The sequence below is a fragment of the Nelumbo nucifera genome, chromosome 5, assembly GCF_055504915.1.
Source record: "Nelumbo nucifera cultivar China Antique chromosome 5, China Antique-T2T, whole genome shotgun sequence".
NCBI lineage: Eukaryota > Viridiplantae > Streptophyta > Magnoliopsida > Proteales > Nelumbonaceae > Nelumbo > Nelumbo nucifera.
The window spans coordinates 27,869,830-27,884,175 of record NC_142653.1 but is presented as its reverse complement, the minus strand read 5'-3'; positions in this window follow the sequence as shown (position 1 = coordinate 27,884,175).

Below are 14,346 nucleotides of genomic sequence, written 5' to 3'. Positions count from 1 at the left end.
GGGGAGCGTACGAGCTCGGAACCCTAGAAGGGAAACAAGTACCCCGAGCATGGAACGTTGTCAACTTGAGAAGGTACTATCTATAGGCCACCAAGGCAAGTACGCCGAAGTCATTTCATAAAATGAACTGAAGGACCGAAATGGTCAGTTCGGCAAAAAATATAGCTCGAAGACACCGGTACATGAACAAAAAGACATTTCATTTCAAAACAGATGTGTACATAAAAAAAAGGAGACATTTCACTTCATTTCATTTCACAAGCCCGGGGCTACTTCATCGTTATCAGAAGCCTCTCCGACAACGCCCGAAGGACCTGCCTCCCCCTCGGAGTCTGGTTCGGCATCCGCAGCATTAGCTATCTCCGGAGTGATGCGCGAAGTGGATATGGCACTGGTATCGAGGTCGGGGTACGTATTCCGGATCATCCACCGACTTAGCTTGAAACCCCTCCTGTAGGAGTCTACCATCAGGTCATCGAAATCCGGCGAAGCAATGTAATTGCTGACAGCCTTCTTCTTCGCGTCTTCGATGCCTTGAGAGAAGATCTGAGTCCTCTCCCTGATATCCTCCTGAAGATACTCGACTTGGTGCTCCAGGTCCAGCTTCATTTCCGCCATGCGCTGCACCACCACTCCCATGGCCTCGGCATCCCTCTGAGACCTCGCCTGCCTAGACCGCGCACGGCGAGCAGCAGCACGAGCATTCTCCTCGGCAGCTCGCGCCTGCCGCAAGCATTTCTCCATCTGGTTCGCCAAGGCGTGAATGGAGGAGTTCACCTATCAAAGGAAAATGAGATAAGAGAAACGAATAAGAGAATAGAAGCCGAGCTCTAAAGAAGGGATCACTTACCACCATGGCATGAGTAACGGCACGGCAGGCCACTTGGTGCAGAGGGAGCTCGGTTCACGCTGCAACTTCCTCAGGAAACATCGCCTCCTTACTCCGTTGAAGAGCATGAACAGACGACAGCACGCTCCTGAAGTCCCCCGGGGCCTCCGAGCCCGACGGCCCAGCTTGCATATGAGCGGACTCGAAATAGGCGGGAGCCCCCGTGTGTGTGGTTTCGGCATAAGGAGCCCCCGCCGGCCCCTGCATAGGAGGAACCATCTCGGGCTCCTCTGTCGGATAATCCGGCACCTCGGGCTCCGCAGCTCGGGATGGCTCGGCGCGAGCCCGCTTGGCCACCCGCTTTCTCCTCTTCATGCCCTCGAACAAGTGCCCACCTCGGGTCCCTCGAGAATCCATTGTACCTGCGAAAAGGAGTTCGGCATCAGTAAGACATAAAAGAAGAGCAAGACAAGATCACTAGGGAAAGAACCTACCCGAACTCAGGCCCGCAGCAATAAGCTTGGCCTCCGTCAGATACCATTGGCAATCCAGCCCAAGCCGCGCCCACTGCCGGAGGCCCTTCGCCGTCTCCTCATCAAGTGTGATGCTGGAATCAGGAGCGGCCACCCCCCAGCCGGTCTGAAACGGCCACCCCATCGCACTTCGCACTCCGAAATAGTCCCGCTTCCACGCCGGGACCTTATTGGGGAGTCTGTGTAAGAGCTTGAAGCCCGGGCGAGGGGACAGGTAGTATGCCCGCCTACGCCCAGGAAGGGGACCCACTTGCTTTTTCAACATTAAGATAGAAGAAAAAATCTCCAGATCCAGAGGGAAGTTCTCGTCGCAAAATAAAGAGATCGTTCCCACTAAGTTCCTAATAGAGTTCGGGTGAAGCTGACCAACCGTCACACCGAAGTGGTTTAGGACCTCGACAAGAAGAGGATGGAAGGGCAGTCGCAGCCCCGCGGCGAGCTGTTCCCGGAAAATCACCATCTCATCAGGACCGTGTTCCCAAGGAAAGCTCCCCGTAGGGATAAAGTAACCGTACTCATTGGGCATATTATAGTAGTCTACGAGGGTTTGAAGTTCCTCAAGCGTCATAGTCGAAGGGCCGAACTGATCTACAACCCGGCCACGACGGGAGGTGGATGCCGACCTACCCGAAGCACCTCGGGTGGTAGGCCCGACCCCTTCCTCAGGACCTACATCGGGCTCACTTGAACTACCGTGGGACGCAAACTGGTTCGTAGAACCCACATCAGACCCGCTTGAACAGTCTGAACCCTTCAAACCAGACATCGTGAAACGGAACGGGATTCCAAAAAACACTCACCCGGGAAGAAGACTGAAGCAGACCGCGAGAACTCGAACAAGCAAGAAGACCTAGGACGCGAGCTGAAAAGCCTGGACGCGAGCTGAAACTTAAGGCGCGAGCTCAAGATGTACAACAGTAGCAAGGACGGGTCCCCCCCCCCCCCCCCCCCCCCCGCACACTATTTATATCCACAACGTACGGAAAGCGACGGCCCAGATCGAAGCCAATCCAACGGCCCACAGCTGCGCTAAGCCGCACATCTTCCAAGACCAATCGGCGCACGTCTTTCCAAAATTGACGGAACGTCACGCACGTCTTGTCAGAGGACAGGTGTCGGCACGCGTCTTCCCGAAACTGACGGGGTAACGGCGCACGTCTCCTCGCAATAAAAGCGTCTGCAGCGCAACTCCCGAACAACTGCCGTCACGACTCCCAAACGCGCGCCCTTTTTTGAAAATCAAATTAGAGCAAGCACGCTCAGCACGGACCAAAACCCTCCCTCTACCTTGCAAACTCCCCGCGCCAAGACGGAACCGTTGTCGCAGGGAGTGGGGGGCAATTGATGAAGGGAAATTTGGCCCGACCTCGCGATCGCCCGACACGTGGCAAAGGCAAGCAGCTCGGGACAGTAGAGCACCCAAAGCGAACATCGGAAGCAAGCCCAAACTCACTACCGAGCCCAAACTCCAGACCGCTGTACTTAGTCCGAGCTCCTTGTTAAGAGCGAGCTCCCTGTCAAAGGTCCGAGCTCCCTAAAACCCGAGCTCCCTAAGTCCGAGCTCGGTACTAGGAGCCCGAGCTCCCTAAGAACCCGAGCTCCCTAAATCCGAGCTCCCTACTAGGAGCCCGAACTCCCTGATTAAGAGCGAGCTCCCTGTCAAAGGTCCGAGCTCCCTAAAACCTGAGCTCCCCAAGTCCGAGCTCGGTACTAGGAGCCCGAGCTCCCTAAGAACTCGAGCTCCCTAAATCCGAGCTCCCTACTAGGAGCCCGAGCTCCCTGTTAACAGCGAGCTCCCTGTTAAGGGTCCGAGCTCCCCAAGTAAGAACCCGAGCTCCCTAAAAACCGAGCTCCCTATTAAGAACAAACTCCCTACTGGGAGTCCGAGCTCACTATTAAGAGCGAGCTCCCTACTGAGAACCCGAGCTCCCTGCAAGGAGCATGAACTATACTGGGCCCCAAGCCTCACAAAGCTGACCCGAGCCGACCCGTGGCAGCTCGGAACACTCCCAACCAAACTCAAGGCACCTCGCTCGCCACTCCAACACTTCACTTCCAAAGCACCAGGCCAGCCAAACGTACCCGACACCAAGGACGTCTTTATCCAAGGGCGACGTACCTGACTGATTTGGGATCTGACGCCTGACAGCCGCATTTCAAACGGCTTCCTGCCACCGCCACTTGCAACCGTCATCACTAGCCGCGGAGACGGCTCCGACAAAAGGAACAGTGGCGGTTCTGTCCGACCAGAGGAAATGACACCCGAACTGGCAGGAGTTCAGAAGTAATCATGCCCGACCTGACGGAGGCCTGGAAGTGAGTGCGCGAGGTGGTTATAAAAGGCTTCTACCCCCCTAGGGACGAGGTATGCTAACTTTTGCGCTATCTGGTTATTCTTGCCTTTGAAGGATTCTAACTTGAGCTTCGGAGCCCTTATGCCGGGTCCTCCCCGGAGATTCTCTTCTCCTCCCGTTTCAGGTCCCTGTTACTCAGTTCAGAGGCAAGATCATCGGCAGCTAAGACCAGCCAGATTGTGCATCATCAATTGGTACCGTCTGTGGGAAACGCTTCAAAAAGCCTCCCTCCAAAACTTTCATACCCTTTCCTTCTTCTCTGAAAAACTCATTACTTATGGCCTCATCCAGCAACGGCGGACGCGGCACAGAGACAAACACCACCGGGGAACAGCTCCAAGTTCCCGTGGTGTGTGTTGGGCAGTTCACCATCCCCCTCACGGTGGATGGAATCCCCAATCTGACTACGCCACAAGCAGTGGCACCTGTATGCCTACCTTCCGCAAACATCCCCTTCCCTCTTCCCATCGAGACTACCTTCACTGAACCAACCGCCGTCCCCCTGGCAGCTAGCCAAAATCGGTTGGACGACTTAATGCAATGCAAGCCCAGATGCAGCAGTTCCAGCAACACCAGATTCACCAGCACCAAGTGTTGCACAACCTCTCCCAATACCACTATCAGCAGCAGTTTCCCCAACTGACACCGAACCAACCACTACTTCCACCTCGCCACCCTGCCCCGAAGCCAGTAAAGGCCTCTCCGCAGGATGGGCGCCTCCACCAAGGAAAGGCCTCCAGGCCCCAGAATCCCCCAAACAGCCAGGCCTCGTCCCTAGGCCGGAGAGAAAGAAAAGTCATCCCCACCTCGCGGCTCGCAGGCGGATCAGGAACCTCGCCCGCGAGGTCAGCACCTCGGGTCTCCAAACCGGAGTCCCCACTGGTGGGAAACCGATTCGACGCACTGGCAGCAGCGGACTACCAGCACTCCGAGCCCATCGAGCTCGGCAACACGGAGGCCAGCAGCGCCAGCACAAGGCCCACTCAGCAACGAAGACGCCGTCGAAGTCGACGAACCGCCACCCGCGTCTTATCCGAGCTCAGAGGCAAAGGCGAGACGAGCTCGGACGAGGTAGGAGTCGCCCCGATTCTCTCAGTTACTTCCCCCCTCGCCTCAGAACTCCTGGCAGTCCCCTTGCCTAGAGATTTCAAGCTCCCGCCCCTAGACAAGTACGACGGATCCTTCGACCCCAACGACCACGTGGACGCTTTCCAGTCCCAAATGCACCTCGCCAGGGCCAGCGAATCATGCATGTGCGTGGCCTTCACCACCACCCTCAAGGGGGTAGCCCGCACTTGGTACAGGAACCTGGCCCCCGGATCGATAAAGTGTTGGGCTCAGTTCGTGCAGGTCTTCACTGCACACTTTGTCACCAGCAAACGATGCCCCAGAGCAGAGGAAAGCATCTTCGGAGTAGTCCAAAGGGAAGGAGAACCCATACGGGGCTACATCAAATGATTCAACGAGGCATGCTTACAGATACCTCGGTTAGACCCCGTGGTACAGCTCGCCGCAGCAAAAAGAGGGGTGACGCACAAGGAATTCAAGTGGCACATGGTAGCTAACCAGCCCGCGACCGTGGCCGAGTTCCTCAAGCTCGCGGACAAGTTCATGAGGACGGAGGAGGAAATCAACCAAAGAACCGAGGGCGGAAACGAGAAAAGAAAGAGGGACGGCGAGCCCTCTAGCTCGGCCGACCGAAAAAACCCGGCCCGGGACCCAGAACCGAACCAGTCATTCCGAGCTCCCCTGCCAGCTCGGACGGATTACACGCCACTGAACACGAGGCAGACCGAGATCCTAATGACGATCAAGGATGCCCCCTTCGTGAAATGGCCACCTCGCCTAAAGGGAAATCCGAACGAAAGAAACAAGAATTTGTATTGTAGTTTCCATAGGGACCACGGTCACAGTACCGAGCAATGTAATAACCTCCGAGACGAGATAGAGGGGCTCATCCGTCGCGGATACTCAAGAAACTTTGTACAGCACAACAACAATAGCAATAAAGCGGATCGGCCGGGCGAACACTTAAAAGACACCCCGGAGACTAGCAGCAGGCCTGCCGAGCCGATGCAGCGACAGCCTCCGGCAGAAAGGCCAGTTCGGGGAACCATCCATATAATTGTGGGAGGTTCAGTGGTGGCGGGGTGCACATCAGCGGCAGCTCGGACCTCAGTTCGCGAAGCGGTCCTCGAGGAGCGGAACCCCCCGAAGAGGCCGAAGACCGAGGAGCCGATCCTCTTCACAGAAGACGATGCAAGGGGAGTTCGCTACCCTCACGACGACGCACTTGTCATTAAACTCAGGATCAGCGACTTCGAAGTTAGGCGCGTGCTCGTAGATTCAGGCAGCTCGGCGGACATCCTATTCAAGTCGGCATTTGATCGGCTACAGCTGCCAAGGAGCGAACTAAAACCTGCAAGCACTCCCCTGGTGGGCTTCAGCGGGGAGGAAGTCAGGCCCCTTGGAAAGATAACGGTGCCCGTGGAAGTCGGCACGTGGCCTTGTGCGGTCAGACTCAACCACGATTTTCTGGTGGTCGCGACCCCCTCCCCATACAACGCCATAATAGGACGGCCAATCACGCATATCCTACGGGCGGTGGTCTCTACCTACTATTTGGCAATGAAGTTCCCTACGGACTTCGGTGTGGGGGTAGTGCGGCGCGACCAGCTCGAGTCCCGCAAGTGCTACGTCGCCGTCCTAAAGGGCTAGTCCAAGCCGGCCGGCGACCTCGATCTGGAGCGGCCTACGGAGCAAGGCGAAGAACGAGCCTCGCCAACAGAAGAAACAGTCGCGATCCCGACCTCACCTACGTACCCAGCTCGCGCACTCCAAATTGGTGCTTCTGTCAAGGAACCCCTACGGACCGAACTGGTAAGTTTTTTACTCCAAAATTTAGATATTTTTGCATGGTCCGCGGCCGATATGCCCGGTATTGACCCTAGTCTTATAACTCACAAACTTAACACTGACCCTTTAGTCAGACCCGTTAGACAGAAGAAACAGAACTTAGCCCCGAAGCGCTGGAAAGCGGTCGACGAGGAAGTCGAAAAGCTCCTCGCGGCAGACTTCATAAGGGAAGTCCATTACCCGAGCTGGGTGGCCAACCCTGTGCTGGTGAAAAAGGTGAACGGCAAGTGGCGCATGTGCGTCGACTACGCCGACCTTAACCGAGCTTGCCCGAAAGACTGCTTCCCCCTTCCTAGGATCGACCGCCTAGTGGATGCGACCTCGGGACATGAATTGCTAAGCTTCCTGGATGCCTACTCAGGCTACAACCAAATCCGGATGGACCAGTCCGACGAGGAAAAAACCAGCTTCATAACCGAGTTCGGTCTCTACTGTTACAAGGTCATGCCCTTCGGGTTAAAAAACGCCGAGGCGACCTTCCAAAGACTTGTAAATAGGCTGTTTCGGCCCCTGATCGGCACAAAGATAGAGTGCTATGTAGACGACATGGTCATCAAAACACAGTTTTCGCAAGAATTAATACAAGACTTAGATTCTGTCTTCCAAATCCTGCGTCAGTATAACATGAAATTAAACCCCAACAAATGTGTCTTTAGCGTCACCTCGGGCAAGTTCCTAGGCTACGTTGTCAATCGACGTGGCATCGAGGCCAACCCAGACAAAATACAAGCCATCCTAGATATGAGACCACCTCGGAAAATAAAAGAAGTCCAAAGGCTAAACGGCCGCATAGCCGCCCTAAGCCGCTTCATGTCCAAGTCGGCAGATCGCTGCCTACCCTTCTTCAAAGCAATCAAAGGCAAAGGGTTCGAATGGACCCAAGACTGTCAGCTCGCGTTTGACGAGCTAAAAGGCTACCTCGCCAATGTGCCAACCTTAGCTCGGCCCGAGGAAGGCGAAGTCTTAGAGCTGTACCTTTCGGCTAGCGACGATGTGGTCAGTTCGGTACTAGTAAAGGAGGCAGACCGGGTCCAACGACCCATATATTATGTTAGTAAAATCTTGCAAGGAGCAGAGACGAGGTACCCGCAGATAGAAAAGCTAGCGTATGCCCTGGTGGTAGCAGCACGGAAACTATGCCCGTACTTCCAGGCCCACACCGTCATCGTCCTGACCGACAAACCTCTGAGGCAAGTTTTACTCAAACCCGAGGTTTCCAGCCGGCTGACGAAGTGGTCCATCGAACTCAACGAGTACGATCTCCAGTACAAGCAAAGAACTGCCATCAAGGCCCAAGCCTTGGCAGATTTTATCGCAGAGTGCACGTTCAACCCCGAAGCCCCTGAGCTGGTCGAGCCCGAGGTCTCCAATTCGGGCGAACTCGGAGCTCCCAAGCCAGTTCGATCAGCCATGTGAAAGGTGAAACCATGATTTTGGCCTCACACAGTCACACACCAGAGCTATTTCGACGTCAAAACGGTCTCTTGGAAGAAAATTAATACTCCAGTCTCCAGCAATAGCAGTCGTTAAAGTGCCCAACTTTCAATTGGAACAAATGTTGCCCAGCACCAACAGACAACAGGACTTTTATCTTACCACGTGGCAACCAGCCACTAGCCAGAAACTCGTGTAGCTTGGTGTCCGATAAAAGCATTAAAAGAAAAAAAAAAGAATATATCGTTCTCTTTCTTTACAAGGGAATCTCTTGAGAATTGGTACTGTCAATGAGGATGTATCAATACCAATGCCCCACCTCCCTTGTTTCCCATTATTGTAATGAGAATCTTATACTTATGCTACGTGTCATCACATGGAGATGGGAACCTTTTATTCATAAATAAGTGCTGTGCACCGATTATGAGTTGATGACGTGACACATGTCTGCAGCTGAAACTCACTTCACCTTATAGGTAGCCAGTGATCAGCCTCATATATATGTCTCAAACAATTCTGATATTTATAATATCATTACTAATAAATCAAACCGGGGCCCATTCATTGGTGCCTTGCAGCCTTGGTGGAGGTGGTTGGGTTGGGGCAATTTAAAAATCAGAAAAAGAAAGAATATTAGAACTAAAAAACAAGATTATCTTATAATTTATTTAACTAGCGTTCTTCGGAGTTCGTCCTCACGTCACTTGTACGTACTCATCAAACTGGCTCATGGCATTTGCTCTTCTCTCTCTCTATCTATCTAAAATTCTAGATGCGTCTTTTCAATCCTACCACCCTCTGTAAGAGGAACTCTAGCTAGCTAGCTAGTGCTCTTTATCCTTCAAGAAAAGAAGAGCTCAAAATCCTTGGAAAGTAGTGAATGGAGAGGTTGTGGCCACTTCAGCCTATACCATAACAAGTAAAGAGGACTTTCTCCTCCAGGCAATGACCATTGCCATCAACCCAATTATATTCTTTTTGATTAATCTGCTATTCCCTTAGATCTGGACTTCTCTCTCCTCCCTCCCTCGTCCCTCCCATATATCTTTCGATCCGAACACTTTCTGTAATATTGTTTGAACTTATGGCATGGATCCTCGCTGATCGAGTTCCGCTGTTCCCCACACCTGCAGGCATAAGGTTCCAATTAGCCTCGTATTGAGTGCATGGACAAGAAAATTAGAAAAAGAAAAGGGTCTAGATCTGCCCATGGTGATGTGCAGGCAGGTATACGGCCCGGCCATGGCCCCATTGAAGACGTGAATTCTCTCTCTCTCTCAGAGTTCCAGCAGGAGTTAACACCCGATGACAAATACAAAGGGAAACAAACAGTAGCACAACATTTGTCCTTTTGCCAACTAATGTTAATTACTTGAGTTTTGATAGCTAGCATTCCTCTGATCAATTTTCCAACCAATAAATGATAGATACACAAGGAATTAAGATCACACAGTACTGTTCATTCCGATTTCCGAGTGAGGGAATTGAACATCCACCCACCCACATTATCTTTTTCATCCAGGATTAGGATTAGGATTAGGATTAGGAGGAGAGGAATTCAAAATTCTGGGACGTGACTACTACTGTAGACTATATATTTATATATAAGTTGTGTCACCAGGGTCCACCCTAGCTATATATAATAATAAGCAAATTAATATTGGGTGCAACAAATTAACGAGGTGAGGTGAATCGATGGAGCAATACTGTCCCTATATATACTATACCTGATGAGTGAGTGGGGGGGGGGGGGGGTGTGGAGGGGGTACTAACTAGACTAGTAGTACTCATCAAAGCCCTAGCTATACGACCTCCGAAAATGCCCATACAAAGTGACATTCCATTTTGCAACGTCTGAACTGAAGGTGGTGTGCCATGTTGCTTTCTATGGACCTACAAGGAAACAAGTGCCAATGTCCCATTCGCTCTGGCATGCATCTTCCATATCTGCCACCGAATGTTGAATGGGCGAGGTGTGTCCCAAGACTCCCAACTCCCAACCCAGTGTGTGGGACATATTCATGGAAGCACTGATATATATCTGATGAGCGTCATTACAAGGACATGGGGGTGCAAGTTTCTGGGCAGTCGGAGTTTGGCATATTTAGGGCAATGGCTGTCTCTTTAGACGTCAAGCTTGTTTCTGATCCTTCTAAATTAGAACCGACCTTAAATTTGGAATGTCTCCATTGCTTGGCCCACTTCCCCTTTCTCCTTTGAGCACAACATTTCTTCCTCTTGCGTGCAGAATACTAAGTCAATACCCTAAGCTTTAAAAAGGACTCGTCATCATCTTTTGCCACTAGGGTAAAGTTGAAAGTGATAATTCTCTCTTGTATACATTGATAGAAAAGCCGATAACAGTACACCTCCTTTATGCTTTAACACCTGGAAGATGGACTTAAAAAAAGGGGGTTTGTCAAAAAAACAGGTTAATTATATCCCAATGTATGTTATATCTTTGCTCTTAATAAACAGTACTTAAATTCTGAAATGAATATATATATTGTTAGACAGTTTTGTATGCCCTTAGCTTCAATCAGAATGATGTACTTTATGAGTTTATTGTAAATAAATAAAGATACATATTTGATTCATGTTCCCTTGGTATGTTTCTGTGTAATACCCTTAAACTGTACACTTAATGAGACTCGTGTTAGTTTAGAATGTTCACAGCCAGTGGGTCGGTCTGGGGAGACCTATCCTGACAAGGCTAACACTGTAGTGCCACCAAGTCGGTTGGGGTGGCTTGTCTCAGCTGCCAGGGTGAGACCCTAGGCACATACAGTGTAGGATTAATTGAATATTTGAACTGGACCAGATTTCCAGTATTGCCCTGGACCTTGGAGATTGATGGGCAAAACTGGAAAGTTACACCCGACCCCTAGACTCGATTATGATACTGCACTAGGTGTCGGATTGGGCTATCTTTGATGTACCAATCAGTGAGATCCTTAGCGGGGGTCAAAACCTGGGTATGTTGGGACAGTCCGAGAATTCATCTGAGTGGGTGATCATAGTGACAGGATCAGCCCCTTTGTCGGACAAAGGTAATGATCGGGGATGCACTCTCACTGATGGAAACCAAGACTGCTGGCAGCCGATTTCAACCGTTGAGATTTGTTTTGCAAAATATATTTTATATAAGATATAAAAGTATATATGTATGGTTTCTAAATTGTTTGCAAGAAGGTTTTAATTCCCGGGATCCATATAAGTGGAGAGTGCAACACTGTTCCTTGCAGCCGAGGGAGAGGTCCTCTCTTGTCGGGCAGTGTATGATCATTATGGGCTGAGAGGTTAAGTGTAAGACCATTGAGGATAATGCCTGATGGGCTAATCTTGCATCTGCCCACAGTCCCTGGGTGTTACAAGGTGGCTTGGCCCAGGGACCACTTAGTGTAAGTGTTGGGCCCATAGAGCCCATTTGATGGGTTTCAGGGGGTGCACTGTCATTAACAATGTATTCGGCCAGGCCTTGTAACAAAGGCTGGGCCGAACCCATGTGGCTGATGTGTAGATCAATGCTTGGGTCCCACGCCATACAAGGAAGCCCAACTGGGCAGCAATTTGGAAGGTTTTTTTGAGTACATAACCTTAATGGGCCTTAAGCCCATTTCGAACTGGGCTGATTTAATCAGTCATTTAAAAGGGGGCGAATTCTGAAGTGGGTCAGTTAAAAGGATTGGGCTTAGACCCTATCCACTCAGAGAGTCCAAGATCTAAATAAGATTTAGATCTGGAAACCTCCTAATTAGATTAGGAGACAGCTGATCTTATCTGCAGATAAGATAAGGGTTATCCCTTATCACTAGGGGACTTCTAACCCAAATATGATTTGGATTAGCAGCTCCTAATCTGATTAGGAGCTGATCCCTTTTGAGATTATAAAAGGGGAAGGGGGCGGCAGCCTACTACACAACAACATCATCAACAGCATTCTTCTCTTAAAGAAAGAGAGATTGAGAGATTTCCTGCATACTGTGAATTCTCTCCTGTCGCCACCTTCCTGCTTTTGCCATTCCTTCAGTTCGATCTCCAGTTCTTGGGAGCAATCAAGATTGGATCTTGATTTCAATCTTTTAGGGAAAAGATTGGTTGGAGCTGTACTCAAGTCGTCCAGTTGATCCTTAAGAAGGGTCAAGTTCTTTTGGAAGAACGTTGCTGATTCTGCTCCACCCTGCACTGCGCCATCTTCAGTGGGAGCAGTCTTTGGATTCTTCCTTGGGCGTGAACACCTCCATTGGGAGATATTACATCTCTGTATCAGGTATATTCCTCTCCCATTATTTTTGGCTCAGATCTGGTTTAGTTTATGGTTCAATATTGATCCTTGAAAATATGATTTTCTAAATAGGGAATACGATTCCCAGTTGAAGGGAGAGAAAATTTTTGAAATTCGCCCCTTATTCCGCAATCTTTGGGCGTCCATAGGATGGATCTCTCATCTCTTCATATATATATATATATATATATATATAAACAAATACAATTTAATTAAATTATGAAGAATCCATTACCAAAACTTGGGTGGTTGACAGTTTTTCTTTCCCACTTAGCGTTTGGCCTATCTCCCTTTCTTTAGTGGTTTGACTGCTGGTTTAGTTGGTTTTGCTATCAACAACGACATACTTAATTGAAGATCAGCTTGTCCAGACAAGGAGAACGCAACTGAAAGCATAAAAGAAGTCCAAGAACCTATGAATGCAGACCTAAAAAGTTTCTGAACCTACTTTATTTGTTCTCCTTCTCTGGTGCTGCATTGGTAGGATTAGGCCCCCACGACCTCAATTGCACAACTAGCTAGACCATGAGAATCAACATTGCAACGAAACCGCTGCAGTAAAGTGCCAAAGTCGCACATTTTTTTTCCAACAACGATCCTGTTTCGGAGGGTTTTCAGGCTGCAGCTTTCTCTCTATCTCTATCTATCTATCTATATATATGCAACTTTTCAGTGACTATTTTTAGAACCCGTTTGGGAGGATTGAATTGACTGAGCTCCTTCCTTTGAAGAAGCTATTAGAATTTGGGTCTGTTTGGGAGGGCTTCAATGTTGATCGAGCTGCGTTGACTGAACTGCTTTGGAAGTGTATTTTTGGCTTTTCAGGTTTTTCATCGAGCATGGTTTCACAGCTTTCTCTGTGGGGCATACCGAAGCCGCTGCGTGAAAGCCCTCCCAAATAGGAGCCTAACTTTAAAGGAAAGTTGATTCATCAGCTCAATTAAAGTGTTTTCTGGGTTTTTGAATTTTTCACCAAAGATAATTTCTGGGTTTTTCATGTAAGAAAGCCCTCCGAAATGGGCACTATAATATTTTCTTCAAAGCAGTGAGGGAAAGCAGCTCTACCAAAGATTCAGCCATCAACGAGTCTGTTTTAAGAAAAAACTAGGTCAAGCATGCTAGGACGCAAAGTGAACAGGTCTTTAATATATTTTCCGAGTATCTAACATCCGATGGTTTTTCATGAAAATTTATCTATTTGGATTGGTCAAAGCCTTCCCCTTCCCGATATCATGTTTTCCCCTTGTCATACATTTTCCTTGTCATAAATACAGGAGAGACCACTAGGCATTTCACAGAACGACAAGATCTGGAAAATATTTATCAGGCATACTTCAGATTAGCTTCTGTACTTCCATATTTTGGCCAATGCCATCAAATCAATGAATAATTGTTCTAATATGAAGGAATTAATTTATAGGCCTAATATTCGGCTATTCCCGAAGATTTTAGATGTCAAAAAGCAATCCAATTGGCAATTGGACAATGTAAGCGGCTAAAGGCCGAATAATTTTTTACCAGTTCAAAGATAAGGATGCTGCTCTTTTAAGACAAATATATCCTTCAAGACGAAACTCCAATAATTGTTTCATAGGTATTAGACTACTAGCTATACCTATATTGATACAAGGGCTATCTACTGAAACATAGGATTAGCTGAACCCAATAGCTGCTTAGTATGCTGTACAACGAATGATAACATCTTATCATAAAATATAAGGGACGCATAACCAGTCAATCACTCCTTGTAGGGTCCATTTATTTTATGATTGGCTTGTAACATTATCATTGGTTTACAGCCCTCTATATAACCATTGTGTTCAGTTAATCTGAATTAATCTATTGAATATTTCTCCATGAGTCTATACCCATAAGATGGTAAAATCCTAATGCCTGTTTGGGAAGGCTGAAACTTTGGTTGGTCAAACATTGCTAATACGCTGTTCAGGTGAAACCCAACCTTATAAAGCCAAAAACTACCACATGGAAACCTCT